We start from the raw sequence: 9,218 nt of genomic DNA, 5'->3' as shown, positions 1-9,218 counted from the left end.
TTGGAGAATTTTGAGCATTACTTTGCTAGCGTGTGAGATGAGTGCAATTGTGCGGTAGTTTGAGCATTCTTTTGGATTGCCTTTCTTAGGGATTGGTATGAAAACTGACCTTTTCCAGTCCTGTGGCCACTGCTGAGTTTTCCAAATTTGCTGGCATATTGAGTGCAGTACTTTCACAGCATCACCTTTTAGGATTTGAAATAGCACAACTGGAATTCTATCACCTCCTTACATGTATTTACTCATTACTTATATGAGTAACTACATATAAGTAAATAAGTAAATTCCAGCCCCATTGCCACTATCTCCATTGAGTGTGTCCCCACTGGAAGGACATCCTATTCTGCCCTGAATTTCTACAACAATGCATCTCTGTGGCATTTATCACTTTTCTACCTTGTGCTAAGGCTGCCTAAGGACGTGGTGGCATGAGACTCTGACCTTCCCACACCTGCATCCCAACTCCAAACACTATGGTCTTCACAGGGCGGTGTTCATGAAACATTTATGCAAAGAAGAACGAATGATTCTTCCTGTGCCATTTACCCTTAAAAGAAAAAAAAAAGCCTTTAGAAGAAAGAGTGAATTTACAATAGTGAAGACATGGAATTAACCTAAATGTCTGTTGGCAGACAAATGGATGAAAATGTACATATATAAAGTGGTCTATTACTCAGCCATAAAATGGAAAAATGCAATTTGCAGCAACATGGATAAAGCTAGAGATGATAATACTAAGTGAGGTCAGGCAGAGAAAGGTACCACATGCTATCACTTACATGTGGGATCTAAAAAATGATACAAATGAACTTACAAAATAGAAACAGACTCAGGGACACAGAAAACAAATTTATGATTACTGAAGGGGAAAGGGAGGGATGGGATAAATTAGGAGTTTGGGATTAATAGATACACAGTATGATACACAAAACAGATAACCAACAAGGACCTATGATATAGCACAGGGAACTCTATTCAATATCTTGTAATAACTTACAATGAAAAAGAATCTGAAAAAGAATATATATATATATATATATATATATATATCTGAAAAAGTATACATGTATACATATATGTATACAACTGAATCACTTTGGGTGATTCGTACACCTGAAATGAATACAACATTCTTAGTTTAATACAACTATAATTTAAAAAATAAAAAAGGAAGAGTAAGATAAACTCATAATCACCATACTTTCCCTTGATATAATTGTTTTACAGTTTAAAAAAGTTAATCTTTGGATACACCACCTGATCAGTACCAAGAAGAACTGCTTTTTTTCCTGCAATGCTTGTTGCTGTTTGTGGTGAGAACAGGGAGAGAACAAACACTAACATCAGAGAAATACAGCTCATAAAAGTCATGTTCTTGGCACACCGGAGGTATTTCAGAAGGACAAGAAAGAGGGAAATGATTCTTTTTAACAATTAACAGTGGGAAAAACAACACTGTTTTAACCTGAATTCCCTCTTCTTTTGATCATAAGCATAAAACAATTTTTTTATTTTTTGCTTGACAAAAGATCATTTTAAACCCTGTTCGGAGGGGGAACAAAGGTGGCTCTAATTACCCTGGGATTACCAAGCAACACTGCTCATTATCAGATTACCTTATTTCATATTCTCCACAGCACTTAACACCAGGTATTATTTATTTTGTTTCCTCCCACTGAGTGGACGCTTCAGGAAAACGGGGATCGCGTCTGTCCTTTTCCCTGTGGCATCACGAGCGCTAGAGCAGGGTCTGGTACCCGGAGGGGCCCTGTAAGTGTTTCCTGGGGCTGGGGGCAATCTCCTGTGCTCTGAGCTCTTCCAGGAACTGCTGTTAGCATCCCACTGTCAGAAAGAACTTTGCCTTTGTGAATCAGTTCCCTGTTGGTTATGCCCTGAAACATTATATATTAAGCGTGGTTGCACGTTCTGTAGCTGTTTTTATGGCTACATGTGATTTTGTTGGGTGGGTATCTGCTTTGTCAGCCAGTTGTGTCTGACTCTGCAAACCCATGGACTGTAGCCTGCCAGGCTCTTCTGTCCACGGGATTTCCCAGGTGAAAATACTGGAGTGGGTTGCCATTTCCTCCTCCAGGGAATCTTCCTGACCCAGGGATTGAATCCGAGTTTCTTGTGTTTCCTGGACTGGCAGGCAGATACTTTACCACTGCGCCACCAGGGAAGCCTGTATTTTATTGGGTGGATGTACCATAATTAACCAGAAGTGTGTATTAAAACATTTTTTTTTCTACAGGTGTATTTTTTAAAAAAGCAGCATAGCACAGATCGATGGCTCAATGGTGAAAAATCTGGTCCTGAAGCTGAAGTTCCAATACTTTGGCCACCTGATGCAAAGAGCCAACTCATTAGAAAAGACCCTGACACTGGGAAAGATTGAGGGCAGGAGGAGAAGGGGGCAACAGAGGATGAGATGGTTGGATCGCATTACCGACTCAATAGACATGAATCTGAGCAAACTCCAGGAGAAAGTGGAGGACAGAGGAGCCTGGCATGCTACAGTCCATGGGGTGGTGGAGAGTCAGACACATCTTAGGGACTGGAAAACAACAAAAACAACAACAGAGTCCGGCTGGACTCCATCCACTTCGAGAGCAGGCACTTGTGGTGTTTGAATACCCTCTACCAAGCCAGAGGAAAGACAAGCACTTGTAATTCTGATGTCATCCTTCTCTCAGGATAACTTTGGTGGGTTGGGGTCAGGTTTTAGAGGGCCCCTGACTTACAGATGTTGTCTAAGGACCCCCTATGAGCTCAAGGCTGCAGGGAGCATGAAAGGCAGACAGAGGTGGTGCCTGTTAGAAGCTTTATGTCTGGTCAGCGGGCTGAGTCCTGGAACTGGCTGGAGGAGGCTATGGGTCCTTGCAATGGAGCCGGGCCCTGGCTGGGGCGAAAGGGGGCTGAGGCCAAGCCAAGTGAAGCCTCAGAGGCCGGGCCAGCACCCAGAGAAATACTCCTTTTTGTTTTAAGAGCCACACGTTATTTTATTTTATTTTTTTTTTAAAGTTGAAACACGTAATGGTTATTTTTCAAAGGACAGTCCCTGACATCAGAGTCACCTAGGTGGGTTTGCTAAAAGTGCAGAACCCTGGGCCCCACCTGCTACGCCAACCCGCTGACTCAGAATCACAGGGGTTGGGGTGTAGGGTTTGCATTTTTAACACTTAAGTGTGAGACCCACAGGGTAAGGAGGGAGGAAGACAGATGGACACAGACGGGATAGAGAATAATGGTAGGGTTGGCAGAGGCAAGGGGAGCGTCGGGTACCTGATGAGGGCTTGGCTCCCCGAGGACCTCCTGGCCCCACAGGCTTCCTGGGTGCGGGAGCTGGGTGTGTTGGAGCCACAAGAATCCTACCTGGCAGGGAGGGTTCTCGGAGCAGAGGTGATGTGTTATCTTGAAATCAGCACTTCCCAGCCTGACTCATGCAGGGAGTGACTTTACCGTTAAGGGCCAGAGGGGCCGAGATGAGGAACTTCTCGAGTTTCATTTTTGTTTTGAAACCCACAGCTCAACCTGGGGTGGTGTGTCCATGACCCCTGAGTTCACCTGTCTGTTAAAGGAAGTCTGACTGCAGAACCATCGGATCTGTCCCCCCCTGGGATCTGAGACCCTGCCCTTTATCCTGGTCCCTCTGCAGAGAGAGGACTGCAGGCATCATTGGAGCAGACCAGGTTCCAGGCTCCAGGGCCACAAATGCCCAGCTAGGCTCTGTTTTCAGGGGTGGGGTGGTGGCTGCTGTGGGGGAGACTGAGAAATCTCTGCTGAGCCAAAAGGCTATTTCCTCTTGAAAGGAGAGCAAAATGGCACTTTCTTTGGTTTCAATTATTGGTCAAGTTCTTACTGGCCCAAGAAGCTGAGAAACACTTGTCTCTGATTTAATAATAATAAAAGGAAAGTAGGGATATTAGCCCTCTCGCCCTCCCCACTGCACAGAGAGGGGGCAGGTTCCAGCTTCCCCTGCTAAGGGCATCTGTGAGCCATCAGGAAGGCTCAGCGGGGAGAAGGGAGAGGGGGCTGAGCCGGGCTTTTCAGCATCAACAGCAGGGTGAGGCAGGGAGTTACCATGTACGGAGCCCCTAACTGAAAGGAGACCAGGTGTAGGTCTTACACTGTATTAAAAATTGTATCAGAGTAACATCTGCACATCATACAGGAGGGCCTATTCCAAAATGCTCCCAGTAGTCTGTTCTCCCTCCTTCTCCTGAGAGCAGCAGTAGCATCCACATTTCAAGGACAAAATCTCGGGCTCAGAGGGGCCCGCTAACCAGACCGCCCTCACTCATGAAGATGGTCTGCAGGGGTGGAGTACAGAGGGGGGGAGGCAGGCAGCATCAACCCCGGGGCCAGAGAGCCCACTGCCCACCTCTGTGCTCGCAGAAGCCACAGAGAGGCATACTTTAGCCTGAACAAGGGTATCACTGGAGAAGGGCCCAAGGCCGCCTCACACAGTCAGGTGACTGGCCTGGCTTTTGAAAGGCTTTGGAGTTTGTGATTCCTGAAAGTTCCATCTTCACGAGGACAACAGCCAGGTTCAAAAGAGAAGGGAAGGACAGCATGCAGAAAGAGAGGAAAATTTTGCAAACCATATATCTGCTAAGAAATAAGAAACTTTAGAATATATACAGAACTCCTACAACTCAATAACAAATAGACACAGGATCCAATCTTAACACCAAGTTTCTTCCTTTCTTTTCTTTTTGTCCTATTTTTTGGCTGTGCTGAGCGGCATGTGGGATGTTTGTTCCCGCACCAGGGATCAAACCTGTGCCCTTCTGATGTGGAAGCATTAAGTCTTAACCACTGGACCACTGGGGAAGTCCTACTAAAAAGGCAAAGATTCTATATGGCCAAAGAAGACATATACGTGGCCAGTCAGCACATGAAAAGATGTTCAACATCATTAGTCATCAGGAGAACGCAAATCAAAACCACAATGAGATACCATTCCACACCCACTTGGCTGACTGTAATAAAAAAGGTAGACTATAACAAGTGTTGTCAAGGATGTGGCGAAATTGGAGCCCTCATATCCTGCTGGTATGAATGCAAAATGGTGCGGTAAGCCGTCTGGCAGTTCCTCAGGGTGGTTACATTCAGAGTTACTCTGTGACCCAGAAATTCAACTCCTAGGTCTAGAGAAATGAAACCTACTAGAGAAATGAAAACATCCATCCACACAAAAACTTACACGTGAATGTTCATAACAGCGTCATTCATAATAGTGGGAACAACACAACTTTGCAGCAATGGAGAAACAAAATGAAGGATAGCCACAGGGTAGAGTATTACTTGGCAGTGAAAAGGAATGAAACACCAGTACATGCTGCAACATGGATCAACCTTGAAAACATTATACTGAGTAAAAGAAGCCAGTCACAGAATACCATCTATGACTCTGTTTATGTGAAATTTCCAATAGAGACAAATCTCTACAGAGACAGGAAGTAATTTAGTGACTGTTCGGGTTTGGAGGAAAATGGGAGTGATTACTAAGTACAAGGTTTCTTTATGGGTGAGGAAAGGATTCTAAAACTGTGATGATGTACACTGAAATGTACACTTAACGAGTGAACTGTATGGTATATGGATTATATTGAAATAAATTTTTTAAAAAAATGCATAGGGTGGTGGGGAGGAAGATGATGTGTTGCTAGCGTGGGGCCCTCACCAGCCCTATTTCATCTCTGCATTTTAGCAGACTTTACTTTTAAAAAAAACATTTGTTAACTTGGCATTCAGCGACATAAAATTGGTAGCTTGGAATCAGACTTGGTAGAAATATTTACACCATGGGAATTGGCAAATGCTACAAATAAGGGCCTTTATATATATATATATACACACACACACACACACATATATATGTATGTATATATGTATTTACATATATGTGTGTGTATATATATGTATAGTTTTGAGAGCTGTTTATGTATTTATCAGCATTATACCAAGGATAACATACACCCATAAAAGTGAACATATCAGAGGCAAATAGCTCAATGAATTTTCATAAAAAAAAAAAATCTGTATGGCTTGTACCCAGAAGAAGAAAGAATAGTATCTGTACCCCCAAAGTCCCTCCCCCAGGCCTCCCTTCCATGTTTCCCTTTGGGTAACCACGATTTTGACTTGTAACCACACAGATGACCTATTTTTGTGCATTATGTAGACTCAAAAGTGGCTTTTTGGCCTCAACATCATCTGTGACATTCATCCCTATTGTTCTGTGTGGTTGGTTCACTCTCGTTGCTCTACATATTCTGTGCCAACTTACAGAACCATTCTAAGACCCCCTGGAGAAGGAAATGGCAACCCACTCCAGTACTCTTGCCTGGGAAATTCCACGTACAGATGAATCTGGTGGGCTACAGGGCATGGGGTCATAAGAGTGGGACACGGCTGGTGACTAAACCACCACTACGGGAGGGACATTAGGGTAGTTTATAGGCTTTAACTATTGTAAATAGTCCTGCTATGAACGCTCTAGTGTGTTCTCTTGCCTGGCACATGCACAATTTCTACCTGGGAGTCGGGGCACATTCGTTCTGTCCGGCTGTAGCAGACGAGACACTCAGCCAGCTTCACTCTTGACTCTGCTCCCATTCCCTGCCTCCTCCGACTCCCTTCCCTGCCCCTCGCCTGGTGAGCTCTCACCACCTGCAACCCAGACCTCGGCACAGACCAGACTCAGTCTCAGTTTTAGGCTGCAGAGTGGACTGGTCCAGAAGGGAATGCAGGACAGCCTGGGTGCACTCGCAGCTCATCAGCTCTAGAGCTTTCTAAAGCACAGCCATAGAAGGAGACCGAGATAGGGAAGCAGTCAACTGCTCTCCGGAGGTGAAGCAGGCAACGGGAGTCCTGGTGTCTGGGCTTCCTAAGTGGTTCCAGCTGAGCAGGAACTAAGCTTGCACATTCAGACAATGTATTCTTGTGCATCTTTGTTCTGCAGCTTAGTACACCATAGAAAGAGGCCCATTGTCAAGCCTCCTGTTTACTGGGTGGGAGTCGGCAATATGCAGCGCAAGTGGGCAGAGCAAATGTGGACCAGAGCCCCCCTCCCGGCTCTGACCCCGGGATGGGAAGTTCTCCCTACTGAACACGACCCCTGTTTTTGACAGCGCATGCTCTCTGACTTCCTTTTGCTGGGAGGTTCCATGGGCCTGCTCACGCAAGGAACACTTGGAGTCATCAACTGTGTGTCAGCGGGCTTCCCTGGTCACTCAGAGAGTACAAAGTCTGCCTGTGTTGCAAGAGACCGGGGTTCTGTGCCTGGGTCAGGAAGATCCCCAAGAGAAGGGGATGGCAACACATTCCAGTATTCCTGCCTGGAGAAGCCCATGGACAGAGGAGCCTTGCTGGCTGTAGCCTACAGGGCCACAGGTCAACACTGAGTAGATGTGTGTGGTTTCTCACTTACCTCTGAGGAAGGAGAGGTTCAAAGTCCTCGCTGGGAGTTTGAGAGGGCTCTGTACCCCCTAGTGGTACATGAGGACCACCTGAGGATGGTGGTTATATGCTGATTCCTGGGCCCCCTCCAGAGATGCCCCATCTCCAGGGAGAGAGCCCAGGAGTCTGATTTAAATGCTGAGGGTCCAAGGGATGCTGGCCCAGACCTCAAAACCTGGGCTTGCTGGATTCTCAGGCCTGTGTGCAGATGACACATTTGCCATTTCCTCACATCAGCTTGGACCTATAAAGAGAAAGTTCAAATCTTGTCCGAAGAAGCGTGAAGCTGAGCAGGCTTCTTCCCTGGTGGTTTTGCAGAAGGTCATCGTTTTGGCCTTCCGAGTCTCTGACTAGGGTTTGCCATGTAGTAAGAGTTTTGCAAAACAGCTGTGTTTATCAGAGCCCTAATTCCTGTTTCCAGGAGCTTAAGTGTTTCGGGGCTTGCACACGGGGCCGCTGTGTTCAGATGAGACACACTTGCGTACCTACCGCTTTCTTCTCGGTCACACGCTGCAGGCACCGACACGCCGCGTGCCAGCCCGACTTCTGCAGAGCAGCTGTCCAAAGAGTAAGATGCATCCCCCAACCCCGGGGCCCCTCCTCCAAGGCCGTCACCTCTCTGAGCTGCAAACTTCGCTGAGCTTCCTGGTTTATACTTCCCTGTGGCTGACCTGTCCTGCAAGGCTGGGTGGGCGGGCTCCAACCCAGTCTCTCTTCGGCAAAGGCAGCCAGGGGACAGAAGCAGCGGAGAAAGCACAAGGTCACGGCTGGGAGCTACCCGGGCCCGGACCTCTGGGTTTAGATCTGGCCCCTGCCCCTCTCAAGCAAACCGATTTTTGTCAAGTTACATCTTCACCTCTGAGCATCCCTCTTCCTGAAAACGGGGAGAATAGTTTCTCTTCAGTGGGGCTGGGACAAGCATGGTTGTACTGATGAGGTACTGGACCCAGCGTTGTGGCCGCGATGCCGGTTTAGCAGTTAGCATGCGGAGGGGCCTCCCGGGAAGCAGGGGGCACGACTGCTGGGGTGGAGCGTCCCTGCCTGGGCCTTCAACGCTGGTCCGTTTGAGCGGCTGCAGGTCCACAACACACCGTCCCACCAGCCTTCGCCCGCTGTTTGCCTCTTCTGCTGCCCCCACCCCCACGCCCCCCCCCTGCAATCGTCGCAGGCCCCCAGGATGGGCACAGACTTCCTTCCTCCCGGAAACCCACTGGCTTTAAATGACCCCACATGCTGCGGATTCAGGGAAATCAAAGATTTCCATTTGGGATGGATGAGAACATCTGGGAGGCAAGGGAGAATAGGTCGAATAACCCAGTAATTAACATCCCTCCCACCCCACCCCTGCCACACGTAAAGCCACATTCTGGAAGGAGGAAGACTCAAAAAATACAGCAGAGGGCACAGGGTCAGGGGAGAGGAGAAATCAGCAGGGCTGGGGAGAGGGGGGTGGTTGCTGGGGCTGAAGCCAGGAAGCCTCGGGCTCACACTGCTGCCATGACGTACTGTGACCTCGGCAAGTCACTGCAGCCTACGAGCGGATGTCCTCATCTGAACACGGACAGGAGGATTTCTGCCTCGCAGAGGGTAGGCTCCACGGACAGGGAACAACATTCCATCCACCGGTGCCGGAAGGACCCGAGGGAGAGAGCTCATCGAGCTCGCCTGTTCCCAGGCTCTCCGGGCCACCAGAGGCTCGCAGAATACTGGAGGGGTTGCTTTCAATGGGGGCCAGTCCGATGACCTGAGGCTGC

Source organism: Odocoileus virginianus, chromosome 15 (genome assembly GCF_023699985.2).
Source record: "Odocoileus virginianus isolate 20LAN1187 ecotype Illinois chromosome 15, Ovbor_1.2, whole genome shotgun sequence".
Lineage (NCBI taxonomy): Eukaryota > Metazoa > Chordata > Mammalia > Artiodactyla > Cervidae > Odocoileus > Odocoileus virginianus.
This window is presented reverse-complemented; position numbering follows the sequence as displayed.